We start from the raw sequence: 17,995 nt of genomic DNA, 5'->3' as shown, positions 1-17,995 counted from the left end.
TGGTGGCAAGGAATAAATTCAAGGAGGATGGCAATAGAAATAAAGTGACTGTGGTACTTAGTCGCCATGGTGACAATAGTGATTATAAAGACTGTGGAGTCAACTGACTGTCTCTGATGGCTCTAAAGAGTAAACAGGGAAAAAAAATATTGAAAGCCTTGCATACCCAACTGAAAACATGATGGGAAATCAGAATGTCTCCACAGTAGCTCTAATGGAGTCCTTCTCCTGTAGTCAATGGACTGATATGGAAGAAGACCACATCTAGAAAATGATGTTAATAGTTGCAGAGACGCAAAACCAATTAAATACTCAAATCCTTCAGTTTCAATTTCTTACAATAAGCAAAGGGTACTAATGGAAGAGATATGGGACCCTGAGAGATGCGATATAGACATTTGTGCAGACATGGATGAGACTAAGAATCTGAATCCTAAAATCTCCCTAAACCTCTCTGAGGAGGTTTATACCCTGCAACCCCAATTCCATTGAATAAAATCCTTTCAATGGCTATTCCTCTGGCAGTTCCCTTACAAAAAAAAAAAATGTGACTTTCCTCAAGACTCACCTCCACTGCCCCTCGTTGCTTCCAGATCCACAAGGAAAGTAAAATGCCAGCATAGTCCAGATTGCAAAGTATAGAAGCTAGGCCTCAAGGAGATAGACTTTATGCCAAAAGAGTTGCAGAACTTCATTAACTTTTAACAGCAGGAGTCTGGAGAACATTTATTTAAGTGGATTGTAAGGTTGGTAGGCCAAGAAGAATGTAACTTAAGACTTGATTAAGCTGAATGTATTGAAATGGGTGCACAATTGGGAATCAGTATTTAATGTCATGGTTTGAGCACTTGGGAAGTGGCATTAATAGTTGGCTAGATTGGTCAATCTCAACAGCAAGCCACAGTCAGTAAAGTTGAAATGCCAGAACTTGGCATACTATAGACAGAGGAAGAAGTCTAAATGTGAACAGGCATGAGAAAGCTAAAATGGATCTATTACATGCAGCTTGATTAACCCCTCCTAGCCATATCCCCCCAGGAGGGCCCAGAGGATACTCACTTCTTTAAGGCAGTAAGAAAGGAATTAAACTGACTAATCCTAAAACCTGAAATCCTACCTTGGTTCACTAATCAGAATGTGCTTATGGAAGTCAGGTAAAAGAGGGAGTTTTGGTCTAAGTCCAGTGGAATCATGGATTCATTTTGTGGCTCCCAGCCTCAGGAGGTATATTTAAAATAGATATATTTAGTAATCAAAAGACCGTCACATCTGAGCTGCAGTGAGCCAAGATCGTGTCAGTGCACTCCAGCCTGGGTGACAGAGTGAGAGTCTGTCTCAAAAATAAAATAAAACCCCAAAAAACTGCCAAGATCCTCATATCTATTTCCTAGCTCACAGAGTGAGGTATTCTATGGCCATAAGGGAGCAGCCAGTAGCAAGTAGAAGACCCTAGAATTGCCCTACCCAACCCACTCCCCCATGCCAAACTAGTAACCCAAAGTAAACCCACCACCCCGGAGGAACTGCAGAGTTAGTGCCACCCGTTAAAGGCTTGACAGAGGCCGAGGTGGGATTCTAACCACATCTCCACTTAACTGCCTTCCTGGCTCTTAGAAAAGCCAGATGCGTTTTGGAGAATGACTATGGATTATTACACACTTAATCAGCAGTGCCACAATGCAGCCCTTGGAAGCTGGTATGCAGATATTAGCCTAACAAATTCCTCCCCGCAACCCATTCATACCACCAAAGGAAATCAGAAGCAATCTCTTACCTCAGGCTATGGCAGTGCTCCTGCACATTGTCACCATATAGCCTGGAGAATCTTGATTGTCTTAATATTTTATAGAACATCACACTAGTCCATTGTATTGGTAACATGATAGAATGTTCAAAGGCTTGCCACTTCAGTGAAGCTCATAAAGGTCTACAGGTCTAGTTCATCTCAAGATATACTTTTTAAAGTAAAAAATGGCTGGGGGCAATTGCTCATGCCTGTAATCCCAGCACTTTGGGAGGCCGAGGTGGGCAGATCATTTGAGGTCAGGAGTTCGAGACCAGCCTGGCTAACACGGCGAAATTCTGTCTCTACTAAAAATACAAAAATTAGCCAGGCGTGGTGGTCAGCGACTGTAATTCCAGGCACTCGGGAGGCTGAGGCAGGAGAATCGCTTGAACCTGGGAGGCAGGGGTTGAGTGAGCTGAGATCACCTCACTGCACTCCAGCCTGAGTGACAGAGCGAGACTCTCTCAAAAAAAAAAAAATTAAAAAAATTAAAAAACAACAGGTTGCGTCTACCTACCAAAGAAAGAGGCATAGCGCTTGGCAAGTCTGTTTGGATTTTAGAATCAAAATATACCACCCACGAATGTATTCCTTCTACCCATTTATCGGGAAGCTCATAATAAGGTAATAAGACTGTCTGTTTTGAGTGGGATCCAAAACAAAAAACACTTCGCAGCAGGTCCAGGCAAGCTATCCTTTCACTGAGTCACACAGGATAACACTGACCAAGTGGTAAGTGAACGCAGCAGGTAGTGCATTCTCCAGAAGGGTTATCTTGCACAGCTATGTTCAAGGAAAGCTTCTTTGCAATAGTAAAGCTGAGGGGTCACATGCTGGAAAGGAAGGGTTAGTCGGGCCCAGTCAGGGAAAACAGCTAATCAGCTGGTGTATTTCCATGTAGCCTTGTTTCAAAAATCCCAGGCTCAGGAAGTGTTCCTAAATGAGAGAGTTCATATTAAACTCAGTTTCCCACCAGGATTAGAACCCACTTCTACTCACGTTCTCCTCTGTGGGACCATCAGGAAGGTTATGCCATTGCCTGCATCTCTTCGAGAGGGAAACCGTATCAGAAGTGAGAGTCTGCCAGTCACAGTCCTGTGATGACTGAGGAGCCTGGGCGAAGAGCATAGTAAATATTTGGCAAAGTTAGCAGCCGTCGGAGCGGGAATAGAGAAGGGACTGAGTGATTCAGAGGGCAACGTGCAGGCCCCTGCAGCCGGAGCAGGATTTTTGCTCCTATTCCTGAGTGAAAGGGAACAGGCTGCTATCCCCCTGGCCGGAGGGGCCTTCCAGCACCTCCCAGGGGAGCGGCTGCACTTGAGGCGACGGGAACAGAGGATGGGGACGGCGGGGTCGGGAGTGGCCGCAGCAGGGAGTCCGCCGTCAGACTGCGGGGAGGGAGGTTGGCAGCGACGCCCACACGTGTGCGGTGCCCTTTGTGTGGGGAACTGCTCTGGGATCGAGATGAAGCAGGGGGAGGTTTAGGCAGCTTAATGAGTTGTTGTCCCCTAACCACACACTTGTCAGCGGCGGTATTATGGTTGTGGCTTAGCGCCTGGGAGCGCCGCCTCTCCCCGCTGCGTTCCCGACTGGCGGCTGCGGATCCCAGTAACTCCCACCTGCCCCTCTGCACCGTCCCAGCGCCTCGCCCCGGGCAGGCCTCCCGCTTCGTTTCCCCTTCTCCTCCCCGTCTCAGGGGAGCAGGGAGCCTGCAGCCAGGGAGCAGGCAGGCGAGATGCTAAGGTACTAATTGTATTAATGAAAACGGCAAACACACACTTTCCATCTGGCAGCACAAAAGGACAGGCTGTTGGGGATGCAATTACCCACTACAGGAGACAGTAAAATATTTGTCAGGTTTAACAATAAAATTAATATCCCCAATTACTAGCATCTCGCTAATGAGATGCATACAAATTGCTTTTCCTAGTTGCAAGAAGAAGAAACTGTGGCATAAAACCCAAAGCCCAGGAATCTCTGCCACTGAGACTGCCGTCGTCCATGCCTGGAGACTCAGGGAGGTGAAGCCAGCGGAGATGTTCGGATTGTCAGTGTCGTGCACCCCATTACACAGTGGGGTTGTGTGTGTGGGGGGGGAGTGTCCGTCTGGACCCTGTGCCCCCAGGACCCTTGAGAGTCTGGACGATCCCAGACCCACGTGACAAGATGGCCAAGTGCTCCACGCACCGTGGCGCACCGGTCACTTTCCCCAATCCATCTGCACAGCCTTCCAGTCTCCTGTAGCAAGTGGTAGTAGCCCACCTATGGTCAGATATTTCCGCAATTTCCTACATTATTTTCCCTCATGAAATTTGTATATAGCAAAAGCTGAGTTTGCTTTAGGCAGAGCATATGCTTCCTATTTATTGGAATAAGTTTTCTAGTTCCTTAGCATTCTGTTCACTGATATTCCGTCTGTTAAAAATATCTCTGCTTTTTCCCCTGATACTCAGTAGTAGGCAGCCACCGTTTTCCTCTGTAGTTTTTCTGGTTAGAAACCAGAACATGCTCTCCACAGCCTGGGGGAGTATTCTATACCTTTGCAGAGGATGACCTGATTTCCCACCCATAAAGAGAAATACGATTTTCCTACTCTCCACCAGTTTCACGGATAATGCTATCAGGCAGCCTGATTCCAGGGAGGACCCTTAATTTAGAAAGGAAAAAGCTAAGACCTAACACTTTGTCTCTCACTAAGGGAGTCTGGAATTCTGATTCCTCTTTCAAGTCTATAATGTGCTCTATGTAGGAAGCAAAAAGAAGAGGATCTGAATCCTTTGGTGAGTCTGGGACTCCAGGAGATTGCAAATAAGCTCTGCAGGAGCACTCTTCCCAGGAAGAGGGGTCTATGGCCCCCTGGGGACCTCACATGCTCAGCCCACAGCTCTGATGCCTCTGCGATTTCCCAGAGGTCCACTCTGGAGGCCATCGTCCCTGCTGAGCCCCCCAGAGACACAGAGAGCTTCGATCTCAGCAATGGGACATTGATTTTTACAACTCCAGCAACAAGAGAACAGTGAGTAAGCCAACACTACCCACATTTGAGAAAGAGAATTTGGAGTTAAAATGGCAGAATCAATATTCAAATTCATAGCTCTATGTGTGTGTGCGTGCACGTGTGTGTATGTGTGTGTGTGTGTGTTTGAGAGAGAGAGAGAAGGAGGAAGGAGAGAGACAGGGGAAAGGGGATTTTATGACTAAGAGGAAAGAACAAACAACTCCTTGGAGGGAGGAGATCTCAGTTGAATATGACCCTAGTCTGTGCTGCTGGAAGGTTGGAATAGAGGATGGAGTGGCCAAGGCCAAGGGTGATGATGATACACTCTACTGGCTCCATCAACCCAGAGGTCTCCTGGGAAGAACCCACCCCCAACCCCACATCCTCAAAACCCACGTACAGGGATTAGCGCAGTCTGTTGTCTGACCCAGGGAGTTGTCCAGGGGCTGGGCTGCAATAGGTCATGGCTTGGTAGAGTCACTAGCATAGCAGGTACCACCCTGGGTCCCCAGATCTGTCTTCCTAGGCCTGACCTCAAAGAGTTCTATAAGTAGATTGAACTTACATTTCAAGTATTATGAACCTCATTATGTTTCAAATATTATTTTGTAAGGTGGTTGTCTATAATTTAGAATGCCTTTTCTCATATATGCAACACTCAACAAATGTTTATGGGTTGTCTACTCTATCAGATGCTGGGAATATAATGGTGAAAAACAGAGGATGCATTCCCAGATCCACCCATAAAAACCTATTTAATCAATAATAAAGGCAAACTATTCTTTGGTGTGGGAGCATTGCATTCTGAGCTCCATCTTGGAATACCTGGAAAATAGCATTCCCTGCCTTGGCAATAGCAATTGAAACTCCCACCTGGTCCCTGAGCAACTGCAACCACAAGTAAGAAGTGTAGAAACCAATATTGTTGAGTGCCTACTGTATGTCTGGCTGTGCTAGCATTTTATGTACATCTATGAGATAGGCATAATTGCTCTTGTTTTACAGCTAAAGAATCCAATACTCAGAAGCTAAGCGAGTTCCCTAAGGTCACACAGTTACTACGCTAGAATTTGAGTCAAGGCTGCAGATATCAAAGCCCATGTTCTTTCTTCTATTCATCAACTGCCTTATTTGGGGCTTTGGCCAGAAAGGATGAGGCAGCATGGGAAGGCACTGAGTGCACTCAGAGTGCTCTGGCCATGGGGCGCCATGCAGCCATGGGGAACTGAAGCATGCAGATGTATGTATAGATCATTTGCAGGCCCACGGTTCTGAAATCAAGCTCTGAGTGCACCAGTTTCCCTGACGCGGCTTGTTGCTGTTATTCACCTCCCTAGTTACCCTGGAATCCTTAGGAGTGACCAGGCATTCAAGTCACCAAGACTCAGCTGGAACGAAGAACCCTTTTCTTCCACTGTGTTTTCTAGGGGGAGGTACTGTAGGAGTCTTGCAGGAGCAAGCGAGTGTGAGTGATAAGAGTTGCTTGTGTAATAGGAAGCCACACTATCTGGGGCACACGGACTTCTCTGGGATCCAGGGAGCCAGAATTCCAAGGTTCTCTTCCAAGTTCACCCACACTTGGGTCTGTCTTTTTGAGCAAGTCACCTCACCTTCTCCAGTTTCCTGCTGTGCAGCCTTGAAACAAAATGTTCTTTTTTACCCTTTTCCATGATGAGATCCCCAAAGAATGGCTGTGCATAGCGACCGCCGGAGCTGCGTGGCAGTCTGAGCGACACCCTTTGGTTTCTACCCCCAGCCAATGCCCCTCTCACCTCCAGGTGCTCACTTTTCCACGGCACCCCACTGGGGATGTGACCCCCATTTATCTCTCAAATGTCTTCAGCCTTCTTTGATGTGCCTAAGATGATTTCTCCCTGCAACCCCCCAGGGGCCCAGTGAGGTTATCATGGCTTCTAACTGTCTAGCTATGAACAGAGGAGAGACATCGGCAGCTTCTACTTCAAATAAAATGTCTCAGCCTGTATGCCTGTTTTCCATTTCCACCCCTTCCACTAATGACGTCTGTGTTCTGAGAACGTCACTTACCTCTCTGGACTACAGTTTTTTCCTTTGTAACAAAAGGGGATGGAACCAGATGTCTCTAGGAATCTTGCAGTTTCCTGATTTTGAACCCTTTACCTAGGAATCTGAGCCACCTTGTACATCCTTTCATTTCATCATCTTAAAAATGACAAGGCTCCACAGGTTTATTGAAATGGACACATGGAAATGTATACACAAATCCAGGCCCTTCCCAACCATGCACCTAGTTAGACTCCCAGTGTCCGTTCTCTGAGAGGCAGCATTCCAGCCACTGTAGTCAGGTGTCTTCAACTAGGGCTCTGCTCTCTCCCCAACCCTTGCACCTTCTCCCTGGCACACAGTCCTCTGCCCCAGTCCAGCCCAGTGAGGGTTTCTTCTGCACAGCAGGTGGCTGTCCACCAACCAGTCCCTCTTGGAAGTTGGAGGGGCCAAGCTGTACGAGAAGACGTTTTCCTTACCCCAGCCACCCGCATCCCAGCCTCAGGACAGTTTTGCTCTGCTCCACACGCCCTGCGTGGGTTGGCTCCTGTTGCTAGGAGAACCTGACCATTTGCATTTCCTGCTGTTTTTATTTTAGATTAGCAGCCGCACTGCTGCAGGAACACAGGGTATTTTAAGAAAGACAAAAAAGGAAAGGGTGAGGGGAGAACCTAGCATGGGCCCTCCTTCCCACAGGCCCCCAAAACACTCAGACCAAGGTGACAACCATCCCAGACCCTGTCCGCACCCTGTCCCCAAGAGGAGGCCTCTTGCCTCCTCTTCCCTGAACGGCACCATCACCCAGTCCTGACACTTTCACAAACACCTTCAATCCATACAGGAACAAATGGCCCAGTCTTCTTACACTAAAAGCAGACACAGGTCAAGTCTTCAAATCAACCTAACACACACACAGCACCAGCTTCCCCATGTTTAAAAAAACCCAACAAATAGATATGCTCCCAGATTCCCTGTGGATTCTCCAACCCCAAAACACCTGATCTCCAGAGATGACTCCTGCTTTTTCCTTTGTCCTTGCCCTTTCTCTGCCCTAAAGATAGAGATGTGACTTTTCCTTCAAAGCCTTAGCACAAATCGGTGTTGTCTTCCCAGAGCCGCTCAGTTCTCTGAGTCTCTCCCTCCCCTGTTCTAAAGATCCCTGCACCTTATCACGGTTACCGTTTTATCAGATCCATAATCTACACTTCTGTCTCCCCCACTAGACTGTGAACTCCTAGAAGCCAGTGTCTTCATTATTATTATTATTATTATTATTTTGAAACGAAGTCTCACTCTCTTGCTCAGGCTGGAGTGGAGTGGTGTGATCATAGTTTGCTGCAGTCTTGACCTTCTGGGCTTAAGCGATCCTCCTGCCTCAGCCTCCCGAGTAGCTGAGACTATAGGCATGTGCCATGATGCTCATCTAATTTTTAATTTTTTGTGTAGAGATGGAGTCTCGTTATGTTTCCCAGGCTGCTCTCGAACTCCTAGACTCAAGCGATCCTCCCACCTCAGTCTCCCAAAGTGCTGGGATTACAGGCATGAGCCACCATGCCTGACTGTCTTTGTCATTTTTAATGTTAATCCCCTTTTTATCTCCAGTGCATTTTGCTCACAGCAGATGTTCATTAACACTTTGTAAAGTTTGTTCATCCCCATCGAACACTTTGAGAGTCGTATGCCATAGATGGCCCAAAACATTTCCTACCATGAAGGAGCTTTTAGCACTATGGAGGAAGGCAAGTCGATAGTTTTAAACAATGTGACAGGTGTTGTTGTGAAGATCACAGAACACATACAGAGGATTACAGAATCACAAGAAGGTTCCTGGGGCAGGGGTTGGGGATAGAGAGAATGGTCAAGAAAAATCAGGAATAGCTTCACGGACCTGACTCTTAGAGAGGGCTTAAGAGTCCACCAATGGGTAACCACTCCAATCAGATGGAAGAGCTTGTGCAAAGGCTCGAAGATCTAAGAGAAATAGATTGAAGTAAATATACCACCCAGGTCCCAAACAAGCAGAATCTCAGACTGGCCCAGCTCACCCCTTCCATACCCACATCCCAGAGCCTTCCTCACTTCATCTTTCCTTAAGAAGTGAAAATGTCTTCCCTCTCCTCAGCCACCTGTTCCAGGCTGTGCGGAGCAAAGTATTGCCAAGAAGAAGATGATTATCAGAGACCAAACAAAGGTGTTCCCATGCATACGATGCAAAGCCCCCCACAAGGCCATGGTCCTTAATGGAACAAGTGTCTCCTTTTTAGCCTCCTTTCTAATAACCAAGCCCTGGTCAGAGAATAACCCTGCCAACCTCACTCAGGAGGACCAGCTTCTGAGGACCCGTTGTGAGCTTAGGAATCCATACCAAAGTAGGCATCTCCATGGTAGGCTTTTTCCTCCAGTCAGCTTTGTCTGAGCAGGAGCACAAAGACCCTTGAGACATGGTAGCATCTCCTCCCCCCCAAATCCAAGGTTGTTGACCTTTTGTGAGACAGACATTGCAGCAGAAATTCCTAGTTGTCTACCATTCTCTCCTTTTCTTTCCTACAAACACAAACACCAGTATTACATGGAGATGCCCCATGTTAGCAAAACTATCATATTTTCCCAGCCTCTCTTGCAGGTAGGTGTGGACAGTAAGACGGAAATGGATTTCTAAGAAAGCTCATTAAAAGAGGGACAGAAAACTGGAGTGGAACTTTCTGGTCTTTCCTGCCCACCAACTTTTTCCTGCTTCCTGCCTAGAATCTAAGTGTTCAGCTGAGGCTCCAGCAGCCATCTCAAACCATAAGCTGACCTCAAAGATGGCACCACCTGCTGAGGATGACACTGTGGATCACATACCAGCCCTGCTGGAAACTCTGTATCCAAAAAAACTGGTGATGTGCACAGAAACAGTTTCGCAAACAACTTCCCAGGTTTGATGAGCCCCGAAACCAATGCACAGACCCAAGATTAAGAACTCAGTCATAGGGAAGTGGGGAGACCCAGCTGTACCTCAACTTCTTAGATGACTATCGTTAAAGTGGGAAGAGCTTAGGATTGTGCCGTGATGGTGTCCTCTGTGACTGGATATGTCCTGTCTTCCCTCTGGAATCCCAGCACAAACACCTTCCTTGCCTTATCAGTCTTAATAGTTCTGACGCAGGGCTGCTGCTGCCGCCACCCATCTCTCCCTGCTGCCTCTCCTCCCCTCTCCCCAGCTATTCCCCCTGCGCTGCCAATCCCACTCCAAAGTCACTTTCTACAGGGGAGGAAATTAGCATTTGTGTTGGGACAGAAAGTGACACTGCTCAGCTCTCACTGTCATTCTGCTCTTAATTAATATTTAACCTCAGAGAGATTGTGTAGCAGACGGAAGTGGCTGATGGGAGAACAAAGGCCTGGCTGGCTCTCCTTTTCAACACTGCCTCCCCTACTTGCAGCTCCTCCCCCTGCACCTTAAGGCCCTGAAGGACCCAGAGGCCCAGGGGGAATGGAGAGGAGTGGAATGGGACACCCTTGGGGATCCTTGACTGTACTGTATGGATTTTCTCCCTCGGGCCTCTTGTCTAGAGAGCCCTTCTGCAACAAAATGAGAGCAGCCAGTGCCCAGAACCTCATTCCCAGTGCCCAGAGTGAGACCCAGGCCTGGCCTGCCAGAAAGGATGAAGAGACACAGGCGAGGGGGAAAGAAAAGCAATGCAAATGTGCCCCTCAACAGATTATATTTAATGCACTATTTTTAGTTGCCTTCAATCCCTCGGGGCTGTCAGGGCGGTTGCAGCCCCACTCCCCCGGGAGAGGAAATGACAGGCATTATTACCCAGCCCAGGAACACTGGTGCAGTGCGTGGTGGGTGGGGGAGGTGCTGCCTTGCCAGCTCCAAAATATGGGAACTTAACTTCCAACGGGAAATCGAGGACACAGAAAAAAATGCAGCCTCAGGACCTCCTCCTCCCTTCCCAGCCAGTCAGCCAGATCACCCCACATGCACGTCCACTGGGCTCAGACCAGGCGTGTGGGAGTCTCCTCAGTCCCCAAGTTGTCTCAAAAACTAGGTTATACAACATCCTTCACTGCCAAGTTCTTCCTTCTCTCTAATCTTAGCCCTGCCTTCGGTCTAAGCCCATTTCCCCTTGCTCTGCAAGCAGAGGCAAAGGAGGACAGCTGGCCATCATCCCCCAGCAAGAGAGCCCTTCTTTGTCTTGGAAATGATTCAGTTTCCTCTCGGTCTTCTCTTCTCCAACCTGAGTCATTCCCGTTCCGTGAACCTTTCCACACATCATGTTTTTTTTTTTAGCTCATCTTGTTGTCACTCCTTTAACCTTGCTCTGAAAATATCCCCAATTCCTCCTTGCAACCCCAAACAGACACCGGACTTTGGCCAGGAAGCACCTAAGCATCGATTTAAATGGAAGAACTTATTATGCATCATCTGGAAGAGGTTTTCTAATTATCTTGATTGTCTTGCCTCTCCATAAGACCAAACACTTTGTACAGACTGCGTCCTCTACGTTGCGAACTTCCCTCACCCTCATCCAGCCAAGTGCAAGGCTGATAAGAAGTGGCACATAACTTTCCATAGTGTTTAGGTTTAAATGAGATACAGATGTAAAATTTGTTGACCAAGTACCTATAATTTACTTTTTAAATTATGCAATGGCATCTAAGTGGTAGGTTTTTTACTATTGTGGTGCATACCAGATTTTTGAAAAATGCTTGCTTTCTTAACCATAGCATTGTAAATCATATAAACTGTAGCATTGTATTATAGTCATTCATTCATTAAATATTTATTGAGCTCCTACCATGTGTCAAACGCTATGCTAGATGCTGGGATGTCAAAATGAAAGGCCAGGCTGGGCGCGGTGGCTCATGCCTATAATCCCAACACTTTGGGAGGCCGAGGTGGGTGGATCACCTGAGGTCAAGAGTTCAAGACCAGCCTAGCCTACATAGTGATACCCCCGTCTCTACTAAAAATACAAAAAATTAGCCAGGCGTGGTGGCAGGCGCCTGTAGTCCCAGCTACTCAGGAGGCTGAGGCAGGAAAATTGCTTGAACAGGGAGGCAGAGGTTGCAGTGAGCCGAGATCACACCATTGCACTCCAGCCTGGGCAACAGAGCGAGACACCACCCTCCCCCACCAAAAAAAAAAAAAAAAAAAAAAAAAAAAAAAAAAAAAATGAAAGGCCAAATCCTGGTTCTATAGGCAGTCACAGCCTAGTGAGGAAGGTAAGACAGAAACAAGGGCAAGGCAGTGTGATGACTGCCAATAAGGCACACACTTGGCGAGAGGGCATACAGGGAAATGGGGGAGCCGATCACAGCTCTTTACTCTGCAATGATTCTGCCTTGCTAGGCGTCAACATGGCCATGTTTTTGATTGCCAAGGTCCCTTCCCAGGGCTGGCTCACCCCTGCCCCAGTCTGTGTGGTCCTGGAGTGTTTGCCAGTAACATGAGCAAACGCCCAAGAAAGGTTGCTTAGAGCCCTTTCATGAAATTTTATATACAGGTACATAGAGAGAGACGTTTCTTTTTCTCTTGAGAGTTTGGGGATTCTAATAACCTTCCTTTCTCCACCACCATAAAAGGCCAATCTGAGGGTGAATATAACACAGAGACACCCTGAGGGAGGCACTGCTGAAAAATGGAAAGGGAGACAGAAACCTGATGGCATTGTTCTACGCCCCTGGTCCAGCCACGTCAGCCCAGTTAAGTGGCTTCATAACATCCCCAGGTTTGATGAGATAGTTATTCCAGAAGGAAGCAGAACCCTGGGAGGGCCCTCAGTGCCAAAATGACCTTTCCCAGAGGGGAGAAGAGAGGGAGAATGTTGCTTAATATGCAAATTTAGTCTTCTGTCTTAATGGCTTTGTCACTCTAAGTAAAATACACAGATTGAGGAGAAATTCATCCAGGCAGGAGAGGTGGCCAAATAGTGGGGACAGCTTTGGAGTCAAACAGACTTGAATAGAAGCCCAGCTTTACTGCCTACCAGCTGTATGGCCTTGTTCAAGTTACTTAACCTTTCCTTTCCCCATATGTATATTTTTTACCTATAAAACATTGGGGAATGGTTTTTCTTCACCATTGGTATTTGCTTGCATTATTGTGAGTATGACACAACATAATGTATTGAGATGCGCGTGCATTCTTTAGTCATCCAGTCCAAAACACCCTTTTCTTTTGTGGAACTGCTCTTCCCCCACTCTTACCAAATTGTTCTGCAGGGCCCTGCCAGTCACCGAATCCAGCTGGCCACACGGTTGTGCCACAGGCTGGGTCAATTATAATACTTCCCTCACCTAGCCACAAGGGTTGGTGCTAGGATAGGCATGAGGCTCAAATCTGGTTTATCGGTGATCTCCTCTGGGAATTTTACAATTATTATTAATGAGGTCAGAATTGAAGAATTCTATTTCTTCCTTAGTCCCAAGGCTATAATGGCTTAAGTTCAGAGCTGCCTGCAGCCACCGTTCCAGCATTATGGAAATGTCAGCATTATGCAGAAGGAAGCAGAAACAAGCGGCATAAAGGGAGGAAGACAGTCTTAATAAGATTTTACATTCCTGGAACTCCACCTCTGCCCTTTCAGTGAATCAGTGCTTATGTTAATGTAAGTTGAGTTTCTATCCTTTTCCACCCAAAGAGTCTTGATCAATACAGTATATAATGCACTTAGTACAAAGCAGATGGCACATAATAAATGCTCATAATAAAGATTTGGCACAGAAAGTGCTCCCTGGAAAATGGTTTAAGACCTTCTAGATTTATAGAATCTTTGCTTTAATTTAAGATAAATTCTTTTTATTTTTATATTTTTAGAGGCAGGGTCTCACTCTGTTGCCCAAGCTAGAGTGCAATGGTGCGATCCTAGCTCACTGCAGCCTTGAACTTTTGGGCTCAAGCCATCCTCCTGCAGCAGCCTTCTGAGTAGCTGGGATCACAGGCGTGTGCCACCATGCCCAGCTAATTTTTGTTTTCTGTAAATACAGGGACTCACTGTGTTGCCCAGGCCAATCTGGAACTACTGGGCTGAAGCGATTCTTCCGCCTTGCCCTCCCAAAGTGCTGGGATTACAGGTGTGAGCCACAGTGCCCAGCCTAAAATAAATTTTTAAGCCCTTGTATATATGTATATATACATTGGTTTACAATAATAAAAATGTATAATAAAAAGAAGTGCCCTACCAGTGTCCCAGAGGTTTCTGCTTGTCAGTATAAGCCACTTCCATCTAATAATTAAAAGTAAGTAATACTCATTTTAAGGGAGACAAGAACTTTTAGGGAGTCCTTGTCCTAAGGGTATCTAATTAATCTTTCAGAATATCCGAATAACTAGATTGGCAAGTGTTATGGACTACCGAGTGCTGTCTGCAGGAATGGCAGAGGACGGGCACCACCCCCCAAAGGAGCTCCAAAGGCTGCACAAATGAGGGACTCTAGATGAACATTCACTCTGCCTTTAATCAATCTCCTCTCAGTGCTAACCTTGGAGAGTTTTGTTTTTATTGAAAGAGAAGAGAAGTTTCCTCACTGGGTTGTCTGACATGGTTGATCCTAATTCCCTTGACTAAGTTCATGGATTAATGACTGCTGCCTACCAGGCCAAACCAGTGGCCAGTTGGATGGAATGAGGATCAGCCAGCCACTGCCATTCATAAGGGGGTAAAGGCCTACCGCCTATCACTTTTTTAAAACCAATATACATTGGCCTTTTGGCTAAGAGATAAAATGCCTAAACCCATCCAGTCTTCATCTATCTCTGGGTCCTCATCTTTGTCTTAAAGGAATTTTCCTTAGATACTAGTAATTCAAATTATAGCAAGCCCATACTCCAGACATGGGACAACTGGGAGAGGTTGACATGATAGAAATAATGAGAGAGACCAGGGCACAAAGGCTTGAGTGTGACTACGGGAACAACAAACAGTCACTTGGAATCCTGCAATGGTTCTTTCAGCTAAGCAGAGCCAAGCTAGAACAACCCATTAGGAAATCAAGGTTGCACAAGATTGCATAAATTTATGTCTGAATTACAAGGCGTCCCAACTTAGACATTTCAGGGTCTGTTGTCAAAGAATCCCTGGAAACAACTTCCACATGCTGTCCTCATCTTGTCAAAAAGATAGGTGCATTGATCTGATGCATTCGAACATCTCTTGTATTATTGTGGCATATTAGGGATTCATTCACATAAATCTATTTTTTGTTTTTTTGAGACAAAAAAACCGCTCTCTGTCCCCCAGGCTCTGTCTACCAGGCTGGAGTGCAGTGGCACAATCTCGACTCACTGCAACCTTTGCCTCCTGGGTTCATGCGATTCTCCTGCCTCAGCAGGAGATAATAAGTGGGATAATAAGTGCACTTGGGATAATAAGTGGGGTTGTGTAGACTGTAATGAAACCATCATGGCGGACACTGTTGCTTACCTAGTCAATATTCCATGCACTCCCTCTTCTTGCTTGATAATGCAGCTGCAGTTTTGTTGGGGTGGTTGTGGATCCAGACATGACAACGGGTCATAGTCTAAGCCTGTTTAGGGCTAATCATGACACACAGATATAGCCAATGAGATACAAGCCGATTTCTTCTGAGAAATCTGAAAAAGCTCCTACTTCCCAGATAGGAGAGGGCAGATGGTACTACCAGCCCCTGTTTCTCATTCCCTCAATGCAGAGCTGAAGTCTGGAGCTGTATCAGCTGTCTTATGACCATGAAGCAAAATGTCAACATGATAAAATCATGAGAGAAAAAAACCCTCATAATCCTATAGACTTAAGCCACTGTCATTCAGTCTTTCTATAATAATATGTATAATATGTATATGTATATTCAGTCTTTCTATAATATAATATAGTAATTCTATATGAACGAGGCTGGGCTCAGTGGCTCATGCCTGTAATCCCAGCACTTGGAAGGCTGAGGCAGGCAAATCACTTGAGGTCAGGAGTTCAAGACCAGCCTGGCCAACATGGTGAAACCCGATCTCTACTAAAAATACAAAAATGAGCCAGGAGTGGTGGCAGGTGACTGTAGTCCCAGCTACTCAGGAGGCTGAGGCAGGAGAATCGCTTTGAAGCTGGGAGGCAGAGGTTGCAGTGAGCTGAGATCTCACCACTGCACTCCAACCTGAGTGACAGAGTGAGACTCCAGATTAAAAACAAACAAACAAACAAAAAAAACAGCAATATTGTCTCTCCTTTAAGGATCAAGCTTTATATTCTTCCTCTTTTGAAGAACATCACTAGATAGGATTGTATCCAGTACAAACCTTTGACTCTCTCTACTAGGTATATATGAACACTGAACATCTATGGAAAAGTTATCCTAAGACCCCAGGGTCAAAAGGAAGTGTGGTTTTTACTTTCATTTCCTTCTCTCTAAACATGTCTTTTCTCTGAGCAGAGAGAACATTTCCACTAACAACCCAATCCAAAAACAGCTCATGTTCCAGCTCTCCCCTCAGTCACCCCACTCCAACACACAATCCCATGAAGGCAAAGCAAAAATAACACAAATACAGCAACCCAAATAACTATCGGTACCTATCTCATTAAACTTAAATGTCTCACCCAAACTACAGAATAGCAAAAATTTGTAGTTAATAATCCTTTACCTTTCAGTGCTTCAGTCTGACCAAAAAGAAAAAGAAAAGTCAAAACAATCATCACTTTCCAAGATTAGAGGCAGGGCTTATCTGGGTAAGAGAACTCTCATTTTTACATAAAGAAAGACATTTGTTCATATAATCAATTCCTGTGTCATGATCCAAGTCCAGGGGTATGTGAAATATCTTTCACTTTGGGTATACCCTTGAAGAAGCTTTGGCTTGCACATGGCCTGCCACCCAGGCCTTGCAATGGCTGACTTCTAATATCTGCTCATCTGTATCTTGGCCATAGTGACAGTCCACTGGAACAATCCTGTCAATGTCTTCCTTCTTCTGAAGTCTAAAACTTCAGAACATGCCAACACTTACTATGAGAAGCTCACATGAAAACTCAGTAGAAGGTGATTATTGGTAACACCATCTTCAGCCAGATGGCTGACTTGGATTGGTTTAGAGAAGATGATAGGTGTTAGGCCCTTAATTCCTCATAAACAGCAGTGAAAAGGTGGTCTTCGTCTACCCAACAGGCTGCCGCTTTGACCTGGTAGGCAGAAGTCATTAGCCTGTGAGCTTATTTAAGCAATTGGGATCCGCTATGTCGGACCACCCAGTGAAAGAAATGTCTCCTCTTTTTAAATAAAAATAAAACCCTCCAAGATTAGCACTGGAAACAAATCTCTGCATTGCGACAAGACACTAAGGCCACGAAGACTAAAAGTCGCTTCCTCTTGTGATGCCTCCGTAAGAACTGCTGCCACCAAGCTGACTGCCCCACCCTGGCCTCTCTGGCCCGAGGCCAAGTATATAACTCTTCTTTGAATGTCCCCTCACATAGCTAAGACAAAGTAGAATTGCTTAACCAAATTAAAGAAGGAAATAATAAAATGGAACTAGACAGAGAGTGACATTAAATCAGATACACTGGAACAGACGTGGCTCCTTCCTGGCTTTCAGGTCCAGTCTTGTTCTATCTCCCCACTGCTCCCCAAAAGAGGCCACCTCAGCATCAACTTTATCTTCACTCCTCAAAATGGAAGCCCCAACACCAAATCTCAGAGAGATGAAGAGTTGCCTCCCTATTTAAGGCCTAACTTCTGAGTTGTTGCTGAAGACACACCTGGACCTCTAACAGAATCATGGCCTGCTGCAAAGAAGGTCATGCCTGACCACAGCAATATACTTTTCTTTACTGCTTGCTTCCTCTGACATATATTCTTTCATTCTCCTCCTTATTCATTCAATTATTCAAAAACTATTTATTGAGTATCCACTATGTTCTGGATATTGTGTTAAGGCTACCGTGGTAAAGAAAACATCTCTAATCTCTTTCTTTATTTTTTCTTTACATTTTTGTATTTTTCTTTTCTTTGACGGAGTCTTGCTCTATCAGGCTAGAGTGCAGTGGCACAATCACAGCTCACTGTAGCCTTGACTTCCCAGGCTCAGGTGATCCCCCACCTCAGCCACCCAACTAGCTGGGACTACAGGCATACACCACCATGCCTGGCTAATTTTTGTATCTTTTGTAGAGATGGGGTTTCACCATGTTGCCCAGGTTGGTCTCAAACTCCTGGGCTCAATTGATCTGCCT

Source organism: Nomascus leucogenys, chromosome 15 (assembly GCF_006542625.1).
Source record: "Nomascus leucogenys isolate Asia chromosome 15, Asia_NLE_v1, whole genome shotgun sequence".
Taxonomy (NCBI): Eukaryota; Metazoa; Chordata; class Mammalia; order Primates; family Hylobatidae; genus Nomascus; species Nomascus leucogenys.
This window is presented reverse-complemented; position numbering follows the sequence as displayed.